At 37.9% G+C, this 19,035-nt stretch overlaps 1 protein-coding gene across 1 annotated transcript in view; it reads right to left on the bottom strand.

Moving 5' to 3' along the window:
* The window catches only part of rp1l1b (rp1 like 1b), a 68,530-nt gene that overhangs the window by 39,815 nt on the left and 9,680 nt on the right, over positions 1-19,035 (bottom strand). The window contains exon 3 of the mRNA XM_087298097.1: positions 17,754-18,266. The gene's annotated coding sequence lies outside the window, so the exon portion shown is untranslated. The remainder of the gene's footprint in view (positions 1-17,753; positions 18,267-19,035) is intronic.

Below are 19,035 nucleotides of genomic sequence, written 5' to 3'. Positions count from 1 at the left end.
ACAGATTTCCAGCTTCCTTTAAAATAAACTGAAACAGGTCTGGGTCAAGTGAAAAGAGAATAAATGATAACAGAATATTCAATTAATAAATAGTGTATACCTGCTATATAAATATGTTTAATAAACTGCAAATCTGATGTTCACAGAACAAAAAAGCGAAACGCGTTATGTTGCAACAATAGATGGTGTTGTACTGTTGGAGTGTTTAAAATAAAAGAAAGAGAGAATAAAAAGTGAAAAACAATGAGGTGGAGATAGATTAGGAGGAGGGCAAAGAGGAATGTGAGCATCACAAAAAAGGGCTGTGTGAACATGAGACACTTTATCAAATGCTAATTTAGCTATTTTTCCATAATCAACATCTCATGTATAAATAAGCAGCTGAATTAATTCTGACACTTATGCAAGGTTGCATTCACACCTCCCTGCTTAAGAGCACATCTTTACCTGCGATACGTGTATTACACGGGGTCCAAGATTTACTGGTTAGCATAACCTGCTGCAGATGTCATAACTACTTTACAGCATGGCATTCAAAAGCATCTTTGCCTTTTTATAGACTTTATAAAGAAGTCATTAATTCTTGCAATGTTTAAAGAGCAAATATTTCACTGTTATAGTAGTTTAAGCAGTATAAAATTAGATTAGTTTAGTTATAATATATCGTGACACATCCTCTAAAACTTCAAAAGACCACCTACTCTACTGTCAATCATCCAACTATGCTAAAACAAAAATATATATATTTGGCTCACGCACATTCCAGCTGCAATTCATATTAAAACCTAACAAATAACACCTAACTATATTCCAGACTTCATGTTGGGTTTTTAGATTAAAATGTGAGTACATTTACAATTAAATAAGTTAATAACACAATGACATTTCGATGATCGGTTATATTATCAAATGCCCTCAAAAACACTTAGTTACATCAAGGTATGGGCCTGTATAAGTTTCTGACGGAATGATTACATTCAATAAAATACCACGGTTTCATGGCATCATGGTATTGTGATTACTGCTCTACTCTAAGTTATTTTTAAATGTATGGGTAAAAAAAAAAAACTTTTTCCACATTTAACACAATGATTTTATTTTAGGAAACATTTATAATATTTTGAAGCAGTAAACATGTCAGAATAAACAGTTAAAATAAATAATTGACTTCTGTTCTCTTCATTAGTTATTATTACAATATAGTTATAGTTATATTATTACATTAAAAAAACCCTTACATTTACCATCGGAACGGTATGACAAAGTTTTAGTGGTTTTATAACCTTGAATTTTCCAAACCGTAGCAAACCTTGAAATCGGTTGTCGTCCCATGCCTGGTTACATCAGCTAATTACATTTCATGTCCAATGTATAATGTATTAATTCAAAGCATTCCTGTTGTGATTAATTTGAAACAATGTTTCATTTTGGTGTTGATAAATCCTTATTCATATATGCTTGGTCACTGAATACTTTTTTAAAATTGTTTTTAGGGTGGGAATTTCTGCCCAGGGACAACCAATAAAAAGAAATTGAGTGATATTCTCTTTTTAATTAATTCATTTTCTTTTCAGCTTAGTCCCTTTATTAATCTGGGGTCGCCACAGCGGAATGAACTGCCAACTTACCCAGCATATGTTTTATGTAGCGGATGCCCTTGCAGCTGCAACCCATTTCTGGGAAACATCCAAACACACTTATTCACACACATGCACTACGGACAATTTTAGCGTACCCAATACCACATGTCTTTGGATTGTGGGGAAAACCGGAGCAAACCCACACCAGCACATGGAGAACATGCAAATTCCACACAGAAATGCCAACTGACCCAGCCGAGGCTCGAACCAGTGACCTTCTTGCTGTGAGGTGACAGCACTACCCACTGCGCCACCTGTTCTCTTTTTTTTTCAACCATAAAAAAGACAATACATTTAAAAAATGATTCTTTATTGAGAGTTGATGTAAAAAGTTTACATCATTCATTTAATTCCTTTTTTGTTAAATGTCATTAATAAACATCAGTTTAGTGGTACCAAAATCTTGTTTTAAAATTATTGAGAAAAAAAAGGTAGGTATATATATTAGATACATACCAAGAGCCTTCTTTATCGTCCCAACAAGAAAGACATTATACTCAAAAATGCTGACTTGCTAATTTTGATTAATTTTTATTTGCAAAAAGTTCAAAGTTGTGGGGTCACCACAAGGAAATGAACCGCCAACTTATCCAGCATATGTTTTACACAGCAGATCCCCTTCTAGCTGTAACTCAGTACTGGGAAACATCCATACACTCTTATTCAACCACATACACTATGGCCAATTTAGTTTACTCAGTTTACCTACTCCGCATGTCTTTGGACTGTAAGGGAAACTGGAGAACCCAGAGGAACTGAATCCACTTAAATTTGTTACGTTAAATTAATCGATTTGTGTTTGGACAACCTGAATGAATTGTGTGGAACCCTGTATTTTTTTACTGTTTCTGGCAAATGTATTTAATTTTTAGGATAGTATTTGTATCTTTCCATGTTTTGAGTCAACACAACATGTATTGATAAACAAATCTTTAAATAAATATCTCTAATTTCTATGCCGTATTTCCATCAACGCATTAACATTTTTCTGTATTACTGCAGCTTTTATAGTATTCTGACACTGTAAATTAATGAAGGCCAAGAAAAATGCTGTAAAAAATTCCTTTACAATAGCTGCATACTCAAATTAAATTAACGTCATCTTCCCTTATACAGTATGATGATCCATGAAAAAACTACAGTGAACATCCTGTTATGCACCTGTCAAGATGTGTCATGACAAACTGTCAGGCTTTAGGGGGATTATGACTCATTTCCACGATTTTCATTTGAAGTGAAGTCTTAAGGAAACAGATCCGACCATCCACCAGGAAAAGATGCCTTGCGAACTCATAAACAACATCGCTCTAAAATGTTTGCGCACATGAGGGGGAAATGATATTACTTTGTGAAGTGGCCAAGGTCAGTGGCTACTGATCCTCCCCCTGTTGTCACACTGTAAACACATGGGATCAAGGCATCGGAAATTCTCTTTTGTCAGAATAACATGTTTGAGGATAAACGCAATGATTTTTGCTATTGCTGTTGCTGTGCTAGTAGAGAGCATGGGATCAGAGGTGAAATGTGCTTTTGTTGCCTTCACAACCAAAATGCTTGAATAATGACGTCAGTCAACCTCACTTTTAAAACTTGTGTGATTTGTCTAGAAAGCAGGTATAAAGTCCAGGCCAGACGTAACAGGACGGTACAGATTAAAACATCTCTCATCATAATCATTACTGTGGTATCCGGAAATTAGTTGGGTAAACACAGACACAATAGCTGGTGACTTCAAACAAGATGTTATTGAAGCTGTGGTTGGTCATAAGCATCACGATGGGCTGAACTTCACAAGAAAAATGGTTCTTTGGTTGGTCTGTGAGCCTGCAAACTGAAAGTACTGCTGACAAGTTCACTTTTTTTTAACATTTTATGATTCATGAGTGGTTAAAGTGGTTCTATTAGACTTTCAATTAGTTTTTATGGACTCCTTCAATAGGTTTACATGCATGCAAAGTTAAAAAGCAATTACATTTTCTTATAATATATATTATAGCATTCCAGTCTTGACTGACTCATTTGATTTGTTCTTTCTAAATGATCCATCTGCCGGTCAAATGGCTAAGCCTGCTGTGATTTGGAATGCACAACATACTGGCTGCCATTTTAGTATCAGCCAATAAATGATTATTTTTAATGTTATCAGCACGAATAGAAAATGATCAGCCTGATCAATTAAAGACATTCTTTTTTTGTGCAGGTTGATTCACTTCAGATGCATGCTATAGCCATGAGAATTCTGATTGGGGCCTTCTGCATTACGACATATCACACAGGAGTGTGTTTCCCAAACAACAGCATAATGTAAATTCGCTGCTGAACTAACATAGCATAATGCATTTTTTGGGAAATAAAATATGTAATGAATATGTTTCCTGAAACCATAGTTGCTAGTTGCTCTGTCACAGATCTATTGTTAAAATAATAAAAATAAGATTTTGGGATTTTGGGATTTCTTATTAAAAATAAGATTCATTCACATCTTCAGCTGACATCACAATAGCAGAAGCCGTTGCTCATTCACTTTAGAGCTAGTGTTTGAATGATTCTCTAGCGTAATGTCTAAAAGTTGAGAGATCACAATATTACTATGGTATAAATACAGCACCACAACATACAAAAAAGAGAGAGGTCGACTTAGAAACTCATTTACCTGTTTAATAATGATTTGATTAGCTGTAGTTTGAAATTATGCTGTTTTTCTCTTAGGGCTTATTTTGCGGTCTCTGTCACCATCTTGTGGATGAACATCAACCGTCTTTGCTCAAAGTCTCTCAGAAATGATAAACATTTTGAAAAAGGCACAATCCTTATAAATAAACTGCATAGCTGCAATTTAAACAACCACATTCTTGACTAAAAAAAGCCTCAAAAGTACATTATGTTGGTCGACAGCAGCAATATTTGTCAAACTGTAGTGTCTTCTCAGTGGCGTAGCGGCTGGGCCGGTTGATCAGAGGGCCCCGCATCGTCCCCCCTGCTCCTGTTTGCCAGATCTGGGCCACAATTAAGCCATAGCAATACCACATATCAGCCAGAATTTAACCGAATGAACCTGAACTGACCCTATTCTGGGCCACAGTTTGCTTTTATTCTGGCCCAGATCTGGCCAACACGTTACACTTGCTGGTTGTGGCAAAGTACAAAAATCCCAGCATGCATTGCAGTATGAATAAATTATATAGCTTATTTATGAAAGTTTTCATTATTTGCTGTTGATTCTGCTGTTTACATTGACGTTGTTGATTTTGTCACTTTTAGTCTCCTGTTTGTTTTTTTCTCTGGGCCACATTAGGCTCACAACCACATTAGCCAGAGTTTACTGTGCCGAATATTTGTCAAAAGTGGCCCGCATTTATTTTAGGATAACTGGCCCACATTTGCCATATCTTCTCTGGGTCGCTTTAGGCTCAAAGCCACATTAGCCAGAGTTCACTGTGCCAAATATTTGCCAAAAGTGGCCAATATATGTTTTAAGATAACTCAACCACATTTTCCATATCTTCTCCGAGCCACTAGGCTAAGTTGCATTAGCCAGATTTTTGAGTTTTGTCGAATATTCGCCAAAAGTGGCCCACATGTTTTAAAATAACTGGGCCACATTTGCCTTTTTTTCACTGAGCCACTTTAGACTCACAGCCGCAATAGCCATACCTTACTGTTGCCAAATATTTGCCAAAAGTGGCACACATATGTTTTAAGATAACTGGGCCAAATTTGCACTTATAAGTGTGAGCCACTTTAGGTTTAGACCCAGATTACCCTTAAATGACTAGGCCACAGTTTTGCCAACTGTGGCCCACATTTGTACTCCATCATTTGGGCCAAATTTATAATTTTCCACATGGGCCACATTAGGCTCACATTAAGATTACATTTAGCCATATATGCCAAATCTTTGCCTTAATTGGCCCATATGTAAATTTGAATCTTTGCCCACCCCCCCCAACCCCCTTTGCCATTGTACAGGTGGGCCAATTCAGGCTCACATTAATTTTGTCTGGGCCGAAGGAATACCACCAGCTGCATAACTGCCTAAAGACACCTAAATTTGTTTGCAATCAGGGATGTATATCAGCTATGGTAATGAAACAGGGATTACTAAAGTCTCGTTTCAGTGTTTCAGAATCTATTATTTCTTGAAGAAACCGTAAATGTCTTCAAAACTCTCATAGCATAAAAGAGAGGTGAGATTTGAAAAAGCATAACAGGGCCACTTTAAATAAACAGCTTAATGCGTTTTTGCAGTTCATATAGGTCATAGATCACTGGAACAAAAAATTCCAGAGATCTTGGGCTGCCACCAAAAACTCTTGCCAGCAGCAGGACAGGAAATGACGTGACTTTTACACCGACTAAATGAAAGATCCACATTGCAATTAGGAAGCACAATAGGAACATCCTCCTCCACATTGGGGTTAAGAGTTATGACACTCCAGGGAGCTCCTGTGCTTTACAAAAACAAGCCTGTAGAGTTTGCAGCCTACTCACACTGACCCTGGTAGGATGTTCACAGTGTGATCTGCATCAGCAAAGCATTCAGCAAGTCCCACTCTCAGACACTGATTACACCTACAGTACATGTTAGACCCCTTATGGGGATCGCGGGTCACAAGTGAGGAAGATCCTGACAAATATGTCACATAAATTGCTGAAACTATTCTTTTACCTGTAGCTTTGTGTTTTCTCAGAATGCTTTATGGGCTAAAATGCAGTGACAAAACCTGCACTTTGACCTTTATGTCATAAACATGACTTAAACAGACCGTCAAGAATATCCACGCCAAACACATCACTTTATAATTTAGAAGTGTAAAAAAGGATTACAAAACGGTTTCACTTCATAAAAAATGCCCGTTATTTTTACTTACTCTCCAACTTTCCTTCAGATATATCAGGAATCGCCACAGTGGAATGAATCACCAATTACTCTGGAATATGTTTTATGTGGTGGATGTTTTTCCAGCCACAACCCAGCACTGAGATTTGTGAGCTAATTTGTGAGCTCTCTCAGTCACATACACTTAAGCCAATTTAGTTTTTATCATATTCACATACACCGCATGTCTTGGGAAAGTAGGGGAATTTTGAGCACCTGGAGCAAACCCACACAGACATGGGGTAATCTTCTGAAAGACCTCCTGACCCAGTCAGGATTTGAACCAGTAGCCTTCTTGCTGCACAGCAATAGTGCTAACCACTGAGCCACCGTGACACCCCTGTCATTTTTTTCCAATTGTCAGAATTTATAATGTACAACATTTGGAACATAAAACAAATTGTTAAGAGTTAATTAGAGCTTGTTTACATTTTAGGTCTGTATTTCACTTTTTACAGTGTAATGGATTTACACACTTGAATGGATAGCTCACCCAAAAATGAAAGTTTTGTCACAATTTATTCATACTCAAATGGTTCTAAACTTTAATGAATTTCTTCCATTTGTTTAAAACAAAACAAATTCTGAAGAATGTTGGGATAAAGCAACCACTGCTATTCATAGAAGGAACAAGGAATATTTTGGAAATCAATTGCTGCATTGCAATGGCAACATTCTTCAGAAGAAAGAAACTTAAACGGGTTTGGAACAAGTAGAGGATGAGTAAGGCCCAATCCCAATTCTATTTTTTACCCTTACCCCTTCTATTAGCCCTCGCAACCGAGGGTTAAGAGGAAGGGCTTCAAAATTTACCCCTAAGAGTTGGGACAGCACTACATCACCTGCACACGTCATCATGTGTCCTTGCGATCTCTTGCTTCATGAGTTCAGATTATGGCGAATACTGTAGTGATTCTAGTTGTGTTCATTTTTGGTATTTATCTTCAGGAAATCACTGAAGCCATGTATTATGTTATCATAATGATCTAATGTGGCAATAAGATCTTAACAGTACTGTGCATTTACATTGTGGCCATATTCATTATTGTAAACACACAAAAAACAACATTAACATTATAGAAGACACTGTAAAAAGGCCATTGCCAGCCACTGGACTTTTCTGACAGGGTATTTCAGTGTTATCGAGTGTCAGAATGTTGTGGGACGCTGTACAGGAGTTATTATTAAGCATTATAGATTGTGAAATTTAGGGGTTTTTATTTTAGTGTTTTTTTTAAAGCATGAGGGTAAAACACGAATGCGGTTATGAATATATTAAAACGTGTTTGTTTGTTGTAAAAATTCGTAATAATTACAAAAAAAAAAACTAATTAGTGGAACTCCTTACTTCCGGGTGTAGCTGGAGCTGGTGTATTCTGGGAAATTTTTCCTACCCTTTGGTTTGAGTGTGGTCCTGAAAAATTTTCGTTTGAAGGGGTGTATACCCCTTGCCCTTAGCCTACGCCTTTAAGCTAAAGAGAATTTGGACACCACTACCCTAATCAAAACGAGAGGTAAGGGGAAGGGGAAGGGCTAAAGGGTAGAATTGGGATTGGACTGTAAATTATGACAGATTTAACATTTCTGGGGTGAAGTGTCCCTTTAGGAAACAGTCACAGAATGTGAAAGAGCTTATGTTTAAAGTGAAATACTGAAATGAATAATGCACTGTGAGCCAACGAAAAATGTTCTCTATGATCTCTGATGTAATAAGCCTGGTTTTCTTAAGTCATTTACTATTTTTGAATGCTTATTTAAATGTATGTAGAAATTAACACCTATTTTTACAAGATATGTCTTTTTTACACTTTAAGCATCTACTATAGGACCGATCTGCTAGCTCAAAAATTATGCATTCACAATGGTATGATGAACCATTATACGGGTTAGGGGTGGGCGATAAGACCTAATTAATATCACGGTATTTTTCATCTTTTGAACGGTGATGGTATAATATCACAGTATAATAAGCTTTTTTTTTTTTTTTACATTTTGGGAGTAGTAGCCTGTCCTGTCCCTTAAAGGGTCACGAAACACCAAAACACATTTTTTGAGCTGTTGACAGTTGTATATGTGTCCCACACTGCTAAAAACACTATTAGGACACCTATATTTCACAAAAAAAGTGTAAATTGGTTGTTTTTGCATTATTTCAAGCAAATTCGGACTTCCGGTTTGAAAGGAATTTTTGAAGCTGCGTCACGGTCATGACATAATAGCGTTGTATTCCAGTGTGCAGACTGGACGTCTGTGCCAGAGTGTGTTTTATTACGTCTTATAGTGTGATGCATTAATGCATGAGTAAGGCTTGGTTCAAACCAATCAGCGCGCTCCATTGTGCAACTTCATTAATATTCATTAGTGTCATAGTGTTTAGACGGCAGAGACTCTGCGTTTTGGCAAAACAAGTGTTGCTTTTATAGTTTGCTGCCGTTAAGTTTTGTTTTCATTTTCTCTCTGTGAGAACTCAGCTGGAGTCACGTGTGGATTAACAGTGTACGCGACGCTCGACAACAATTACGTGTCTAAGGAGGATTATTGTTTATCTGAGAGCTGTTCTCATCTGCAAACGCTGAGATCCGGATTCGCTTGTAGTCTTCTCTTAATAAAGACGCGGCTCTAGTTGCTGGTGATTGTCCTGTCTCTACAGATTTGGTAAGTGAGCGACCAGTGCTCTTTGTTTATTCAGTTTGTTCGTATCGAACTAAGTTAACTATTGCACCGAGTACAAACATGTTAGCACCACAACCAAACTTTAACCTCGTGTAGGATTTTCGCCGCATTTAGTGACCGGAATAACAAACGCGGCTTTCTGATGCTACCTGCCGAGTGCATCTAAGTTTCCGGGAAATGCTGAGTTTTTTTTTCTCTCATTCGCCGTGCGGTATCAAACATTGCATGAAAAATACACGCTTAGAGCAGTTCCTCGAATCAAATATTTTGTTTGTCGCGAGGAACATGAATGAATTCCCTGAATGAAAGAGCCAAACTGCAGTTAAAGGCCACCATTTAATATTTTGGCAAATAATTAGACTACAGATGTCCATGTACACACCGTCACTTTGTCCCCTGTGTGGGTGTGTTTTGACTCGGAAAGTCAGCGCGCCCAAATAGACTCTCCCACACCATGCCTCTTTACTTCCTCCGACACTCCCCCCTAAACAAAGCTGGACACGCCCACTTTTCTGACTTTTTCCAAAGTAGAGGTGTGAAAACACCCTGCTGAAACAAGGGGGTTTCATGGCCCTTTAAGTATGTGAATACAGTTAATATTTTTATAATATAATAAGTAAATTGTAGGTATCATTATCAAAAAGCGACATGGGAGAGTATTATGCATTCTAAACATATTTATTTTGCAAAAAACCAAAAGAACACCAAAAAGAATTTAGGATCATCAGAAAAAATTTGGGAGCACCCACCAAAAATCAATGAGCACCATTGCAAATTGTATTTTAAGGAATTTATTGTATTTTTAAAACAACATCAATTAGGACTAACAAAAACCAGAATCAACTATCTAACTAATGCTGAGATGACATTGATATTTGTGTGCAATAATTCCAAAATGCATGTCTAATAATTATAGAATATTAATGATGATAAGAATGACAATAATAGTAACAATGAATTACATTTCTCATTATGATGCTGCCAATAGAATGTGCTTGAATGTAAGTTATCTGTTGTAAAAGTTTGTTACTTTATGAGAAATAAATTTATGGTCTGCATCAAACAAAAATGAAGCATTGCAGTATGAAATATTTTTTGGAACTATTGTTTTAATATGCATGTCACTTTAATAAATAATATTTCTGCTACAAAACAAATAAAGGACTATAATAAATCATCCAATTCAATACTGAAAGCTGCAAAACAGGCATCAGTAACTAAATAGCAAAATAACATCTCAAAAAAGATAAAGAAAGTAAGAAAAGTCTCACTTCTGCCACTCTTTAAAGGTTTTGTTTTGTTTGTGTCATTGTAAATGCTCAGTCTCGTTATGAGCTGATCTTCATTTTTCTGTGTTTGTGGAAAGCATGCGACTCAGCCGACCCAATATATGAGCAGGCAGAGCAGGATTCTTGCGATGAACACCACCGCAATACCGCTTTTTGTAATAAGCTGCAGTTACAGTGTAAACTTAATAAAGGCGAGCTTCTTTAGCTATGATGTGTACAGTATTAGAGCTTACATTTAGCGAACATTTGCGCTGAACACACTGTGAATGCAACGCATTGAGATTTGGGCGCCTTCTCCGAAAACTCTGAAAACTCAAGATTTCTGACACTCGATTGATCTCAGCTGGCGGATCAATATTCACCACATGTCATGATCGCTCTCATCTGCGCCTTTATTATTATTATTATTTTTATTATAACTAGGTGGGGTTTGCCGTGTACTTTTCGCTCTTCAGCCGCTTGCATTCCCGCCAGTCACAAAACCTCCCTGTCATCTGACAGCGGAAAGCCTTCAGTGATTGACAGCTAATATGAACCAATATAGCAGCAGGGAAGAGCGATTCAGCACGTTTTTAGAAAAAAATCAAAACAGGTTTTGACTACAACCATTATATTTAGTCGCACAAATGCTCCCAAATATATTATGAGGTCGCATGGCTTAAATTTCTGGCGCATATAATAGATTTATTACGATATTGACGTTATTAGAAAATCCATGTCGTGGCGCAATGTCACACCGGTAATGACTGTGACACCAGTGTACCGCCCACCCCTAATACGGGTTAGTCAAATGTATACTTATGTTGTTTTTTATTATTAATATTATTAATATAATAATATATTTAAACTTTTATTCCTTACATTTATATAGCGCTTTTCTGGACACTCAAAGCGCTTTACACATTGCGGGGAATCTCCTCATCCACCATCAGTGTGCAGCATCCACCTGGATGACGCGACGGCAGCCTTATTGTGCCAGACCGCAGACCACAAACCAGCTGATTGGTGGAGAGGTGAAAATTGTGATATGGGAATGGTTAAGAGGCCATGATAGACAGAGACCAGTGGGCAAATTTGGCCAGGATGCCGGGGTCGAAGGATTTTTAATGACAGAGAGTCAGGACTTCGGTTTAACGTTACATCCTAAAGACAGCTCTCACTGAGCAGTATAGAGTCCCCATCTGGGGGCCGATAAACGATATCATATCGAATAGCGATCAAATTTATGTTGATAACAATGACAACCTATGGACATTTTTACTCAATATTAATCTAAGAGCCAATCACACAGCATACATATGCAACAACAGGAATCTGTAATTGTGTTGATATTAGAGATATGTAAAGTCACAAAGTATTATTTATTGATTCACTTTCCCGCCAGCAGTATTTGCAATTAAACTTGTTTATTTTTTAATGATGGCTATATTTACCATTTTGAATTTGGTAAAACATATATTTAAAAATACTTCTGTATTTGTTTATTTTTAGGAAATGCAATAAGTATATTTTTGTTTGTGTACTGTTTACTATATATGCTGTCAGTTACAGTTCTTCAGAATATTATATTTTATATTAAATATTATAATCATATTACAGAAAAATGGAAACTCCAAAACTGTGTTTTTTAATAAACACTACTTTAAAATGTTATTTAATGAAGCATCTAATCTTTGTGGTTTATGTCAATGTTGGGATACTCTTTTGAAACTGGAGGCACTGATAACTTATATCGAAATATATATTGTTGTCGTTCAATATGGAAAAGAATTATGAAGATAAAATTGTTGCCATATCGCCCAGCCCTTACCTATATTAATAAATCTCTCACACCATCAACCCCTCACTCTTTGAATAAGGGTAATAGCCCCTTAAACTTGCTGCCCTTCCCTATTAAGACAATTCACACCACTTTTTCTCATGCTGTAAACAGCTGTTTAACAACTTTATGTCAGTGAAATGTAGCTATTACCTTAATACTTTTACTGTTGTCATCCAACTCACCACTATATTAAATTAGTAATATTTATCACTGTGATCTTCCTTGCAAATATCAGAATTACTTGCTGTGGCTTTAATTATTTTCACTTCTTTTGCTTATTTATTTCCTTTAATTATATTGTATTATACAATGTTTTTATTGCTGATGCTTTTTAAGAGAGCTCCTAAACTGCATTTGATTGTTTTCTACTAAACAATGACAATAAACTAAAACTAAACAGTTCATAAGTAGCCCTCATTGAGGACACTGAAGACAATCACTTACTGCATAGTTGTCTAAATTAGTTATTCATGTTAGGTTAAGTGTTCATGTGAAACTACCAGGGCTTGATATAAAATTTTTTGATCACCAGCCACTGTAGTAGTTTTTCAACATTACCATCTACCCGCCATTTTCACAAGCCATAATTTTGGCTGTTAGAATCTTTTTTTTTTTTAAAGAATTAATGTCATGCATCTAGAACTATGCACAGAAGTCTGTCCTTACTAAAGATCCCAGATCACCAGTTCACTATACATGCAGTTAAAGTCAGAATCATTAGCCCCCCTGAATTATTGGCCCCCCTTTATACCCCCACCCCTTTTGTTTTTTTTTAACAGAGAGAAGTCCTTTTCAACACATTTCTAAACATAATACTTTTAAGAACTCATTTCTATTGACTGATTTATTTTATCTTTACCATAATGACAGCACATAATATTTAACTAGATATTTTTCAAGACACTTCTATACAGCTTAAATTGACATATAAAGGCTTAACTAGGTTATTTAGGTTAACTAGGCAGGTTAGGGTAATTGGGCAAGTTATTGTATAGCGAAGGTTTGTTCTGTAGACTATCGAAAGAAAAATTTGCTCAAAGGGGCTAATAATTTTGACCTTAAATGGCTTTTAAAAAATTAAAAACTGCTTTTATTCTAGCCGAAATGAAACAAATTAGACTTTCTCCAGAAGAAAAAACATTTTCATACATACTATGAAACTTTCCTTGCTCTGTTAAACATCATTTGGGAAATGTTTAAAAAAGAAAAAAAAATTCAAAAGGGGGTTAATAATTCTGACTTCAACTGTAAATGGGAAGTAAATGCTATTGTAAAAGATGATAATTAAACCATGAATAAAAAAATAACTGTAAAAGTGAGTAAATGAAAAACATACTGTGTGCGGTAATGAAAGGATGATCACCTGCTAATGGTTAACGTTAGGCCCATTAATAATCTGTTCAAAGTTAGAGCGAAAGTGGCAACCTCTGCTGCTTACACATTTTTTTAAAGAATCTCAAACTCTTGAGAGCAAGCATCGCATTTTATCTAGTCTATTTCAAAGGGAACCGATTGCATTAATTGCATTTTCAGGCAAGGAAACGGGAGCATGCAAGCATTTAAAAACTCACACGCATCACATCAGCTGTGTACATGACACTAGGGTGCTTTCACACCTAGACTTTTGTTTCGGAACCTGTCTTGTTTGCCCAGTTAGCAAGGTTCGTTTGGGATATGTGAATCCAGCAATCGCCCTCGGATCCGCGCCAAAACAATCGCTCTGAGATCTCCTGAATGAGGTGGTCTCGGCTCGATTGAAACAAACTCTGGAGCGGATCGATTGTAGTGAGAAAGCGATACGATCCGAGCCCGGCTATATCACAGTGTTTTATAGATATGTAACAGGCATACGGCTATATAAAGAGAGAATTATGAGTAGGGCGGGAGGTCATTCCAGACATCCCAAGTTCCAGGAGTCTCCCGTAAATGCACAGAAACTCTCAGATGCCTGCAAACGAGTGATAATCTCCCAGAAATTACGCGTCTCCCGGTCCTCAAATACGTTGCACACCCCTCTCATCCCTCCTCACCGCATCCCTCCTCAATCTTCAGACACACCGCGCACACCCTGTCAAACACCACCAAACCCCTACTGTCTTTACACAAGACACACCCCCCGGTCTCCACATTGCTTATATTGTCTTATTGCTCATCATCATAACTTAAATAAGGACGCATGAGAGCTGAGCGGGACAAAATAAAACCTGAAACTCTGATCAATGTGAGGAGAGTTTACTCATACATGACTTGTTTTAGCTATTTCGGTCTGTTTAGAAACTTTGCAGTGTGAAAGCGAACCGCACCAAGAGCAAAGTGCAGCAATGTAACAATTTAAACCCCTGTTTCGGAACAAATAAATCAATTCACAGGTGTGAAAGCACCCTAAAGCCATTGTCAATCAATGAGAGCCCTTCCATGTGCGTAATTAGGGACCGAGCACCGAACGGTGCAAGGCCCTATTGGAATTGCTCCGTTTCTTATTATTCTTCTTCTTCCGCGGAATGAATCGCGGTTTTGAGAGGCTAAACATGCCCGAAAACTCACGAAACTTCGCACACGCCTCAGAAGTGGCGAAAATTTACGTTTATTATGGGTCTCGAAAAGGGGTGTGGCAAAATGACTCGACAGCGCCACCTAGAATATTTAAACGGACGAGCCCCCGATCCACGAATCACGCACATGTACGTAAACTGGCACACACCTCAAACATGCCAAAACATACGAAAAAGTCTCTTGTAGCCATATCTCAAACCCAACAGGAAGTTGGATATTTTTTACTTCCTGCGGCGAAAAAGTGTCGGTTTTGCCATTTCCAGGCGTTGTATTTTAACGAACTCCTCCTAGGGATTTTATCCGATCGACACCAAAATTGGGTTTTGTCATCTAAAGGCCTTGGCGATGTTAAATTGCGAAGCTTTAGAGTTTTCATCGATGGGCGTGTCCGTGGCGGCCTCGCAAACTTTGACGATTCGCCACAAAACAGGAAGTCGTTATAACTCAGGCATGCATTATCAGATCTGCCTCAAAATTCACACGCTTGATAAGAGTCCTGACCTGAACACGTTTACATGCTGATATCCAGATACAGTTTTAGCGCCACCTGCTGGCCACAGGAAATGACATGTTTTACCGTGTGACAAACTCCTCCCACAAATTTTATCGTATCAGCACCAAATTTAAGTGGTGTTATCTGAAGGCTCTAGCGATGATATATTGTGAAGATCTAGAGTTTTCGGAGAGGGGTGTGTCCATGGCGGCATGACAAACCTCAACGCTTCGCCATGGAACAGGAAGTCCTTATAACTCAACCACACAATGTGCGATCTGCCTGAAACTTCACAAGGTTGATAAAAGTCCGCTCCTGAACACATCTTCATAACAATGTTGAAGTGGGCGTGGCAAAATGACTCGACAGCGCCACCTACAAAAATTAATCGGACGAGCCCCCGATATACGAATCATGCACATGCACGAAAATTGGCACACACCTCAAACATGCCAAAACATACGAAAAAGTCTCTTGGAGCCATATCTCAAACCCAACAGGAAGTCGGTTATTTTTAACTTCCTGTGGCGAAAAAGTGGCATTTTTGCCATTTCCAGGCATTGTATTTTAACAAACTCCTCCTAGGGATTTTATCTGATCAACACCAAAATTGGGTTTTGTCATCTAAAGGCCTTGGGGATGTTAAATTGCGAAGCTTTAGAGTTTTCATTGATGGGCGTGCCCGTGGCAGCCTTGCAAACTTTGACGATTCGCCACAAAACAGGAAGTTGTTAAAACTCAAACATGCATTATCCGATCTGCCTCAAAATTCACACGCTTGATAACAGTCATGACCTAAATACGTTTATATGCTGATATCCAGATAGAGTTATAGCGCCACCTGCTGGCCACAGGAAATGACATGTTTTACATTGTAATACACTCCTTCCGCAAACTTTATTATATCAGCACCAAATTTGAGTGATGTTATTTGAAAGCTCTACCGATGATATATTGTAAAGATCTAGAGATTTTGCAGAAGGGCGTGTCCGTGGCGGCATGACAAACCGCAACGCTTCACCATGGAACAGGAAATGCTTATAACTCAACCACACAATGTCCGATCTGCCTGAAACTTCACAAGGTTGATCATAGTCCTCTCCTGAACACATCCACATAACAATATTGAGTCTGTCATAGCGCCACCTGCTGGCAGAAGGTAGTTTGGCTTGTAACTCGGCCACACAATGTCCGATCTGCCTAAAACTTCACATGGTTGATGAAAGTCCTTTCCTAAGCACATCTCCATAATTATATTGAGTCTGTCATAGCGCCACCTGCTGGCAGAAGGTATTTTGGCTTAGAACTCAGCCACACGATCTCTGACCTGCCTGAAACTTAACATGGTTGATTAAATTCCTCTCCTGAAGACATTTACATTGCAATATTGAGTCACAGTCATAGCGCCACCTGCTGGCAGAAGATAGTTTGGCTTATAACTCAGCCACACAAAGTCTGACCAGCCTGAAAATTTACATGGTTGATTAAAATCCTCTCCTGAAGACATCTACATGCCAATATCGAGTCACAGTCATAGCGCCACCTGCTGACAACAGGAAATTACATATAACTCAGCCAAACAATGTCCGATCTGGCTGAAAATTCACATGGTTGATAAGATTCCTCTACTGAAGGCATCTACATGCAAATCTTGAGTCACAGTCATGGCATCACCTGCTGACAAGAGAAAGTTTGGCATGAATGTGTGATTTTCTCAGGTTCTTTATAAAATTCGGCTTAAATTAATATTGTTCGCTGTTCTCTGTCATCCTGAGGCCAACGGGCGGCGGTGAGCCCGGGTGCGAGGTCCCTATCATCGCTGCTTGCAGCTTTAATCACCCATTTGGTATTCTTTTGCTTGCGCGAATACAGTTGTTTTTCTTCTTTTTGTTCTTCTTAATGGGCAATCTTATTGTTGAACTTTGCTTTTAAGTAAACTACAATTTAAAAAATATTTACAACCAACCAAAGTGTGGTTGTCTAACCTGCAACAGCTAAAATCTACCCGCATTTGGCAGGTTGGTGGGTGTTAATGTCAAGCCCTGAATACTACCAGCCATTTCCTCGTTTACTTGTCAAAAACAAACCATCATTCTAAAGTCTTTCCTTTATTTTTCATACGTAGTTGCAACTATTTGCAACATAAATTTGAAATTTGACTTGTTATTATGACTTATTATTTCGTAAAATGAATTCATTACTCATTCAGTAAGGGATTATTTCATTTCTCACCTTATTCTCATATGCTGTCAAAACATTTCCATGACTTGAACTCTGTGACATTTGTTGATCTATTTATTTTTTAAACATTTTATTTTGCCATTAGTATGCATGGCAAAAGTATCCCAACAATGCGGAGCAGGAGGAGACAAGGCGTAAAATGGTTGATATTGGAATCGCTTACCTTCTGAGTGGAGAAAATGAGGAGCTGTATTCCCTGTCCCACGGTTGGCAGCGGAACCCCAGCCTCATTTTCTGGGTTAATGGCACCTTTCAGTATCTGCAGTAAACAGGTGCTGGACTGCACGCGGCTGGCGTATTCACACGCAGGTACAGGTGGGTGGCCGCTGGCTGCCTGCTGCATCCCTCAAGTTTTCCAGGGGTTCCCATCTGTACCCGTGCGCTGGCATCACCGCATGGCACGGGGCCCTGGGCCGGGTCTGGTCCATTCTTTAGCTGGCCTCGCACCACGCCTGCACCACATCTGCTTGCCGACTCTGTTGTTCTACCACAATGAGCAGGAATGCTGGAGAACGGCTAGACCTATAATCCCCAGCCACCGGTAATGGATGCCAAATATGAATGGTAAGCAGGTTATTATTCTTCTCCATCCACATGCTGGTATGTGCGGTGACCATACTGACAGACAGAGACTCCTGGTTCTGTCTGGAAGGTTTGAGGCTGTGACCGAGCAGAGCTGTTAGAAAGAGTGTTGTCATAGTTAATGCCACATGTTAGTTCTGTAAAGTCACAGCTTTTTATTTCAATTATACCCTAATAATGCTACTTAAATTCTCATAACTTGCACTTAAAGTTTCAGAATTTGAGCTTTGCATTTTCACAAACAAATTGTGAATTTATTTTGCACAACTGTGGCTACCCAGCAAACAACTTTATGTTTAATAGACATCTAATAGATATCTAAGCGTAGACAGCTTGGCTAAAACAAGGCTAAACTTGGGCTGTCAGTGAAAATCTGATAGACATCTGAAACTAGCCCAAAACTAGACTAGTCCTCAAATAGACACACTTTATATGTGTAGTCATTCATTTCTGTTTATTTGATGACTAGTCTAGTTTTGACCTATTCTTAGACATCTATTAAATTTTCACTGAATGCTTTCTGGGTATTTTTTCCCTTATCGTTCACAGTAGCAAATGTTTTATTTCATAAATGCTTCTAGATCTCAAAACTACAGCTTTAATCCTCATAACTGTTGCTTAACATTTAACAATGTGTACTTTATTTTAATCTTTTTTTTATTATTATCTTCCAATTGCCTTTAATTATTCTTTTAGTGTGGAAACTTTTATTTTCTACTCACAGTTTGTGATGATTATTTCTCCTCCTATATGAGATACTCAAAAGTATACTTTTGATACAAAGTCAGCTTTATGGAATATTTCTACTGCTAGTTGCCATTACTCTATCTTTACAGTAGAAGTTCAATAATTTAACACAATTA

This window comes from Danio rerio, chromosome 20 (genome assembly GCF_052040795.2).
Source record: "Danio rerio strain M-AB ecotype USA chromosome 20, GRCz13ab, whole genome shotgun sequence".
NCBI classification, from domain to species: Eukaryota; Metazoa; Chordata; class Actinopteri; order Cypriniformes; family Danionidae; genus Danio; species Danio rerio.
This window is presented reverse-complemented; position numbering and strand designations above follow the sequence as displayed.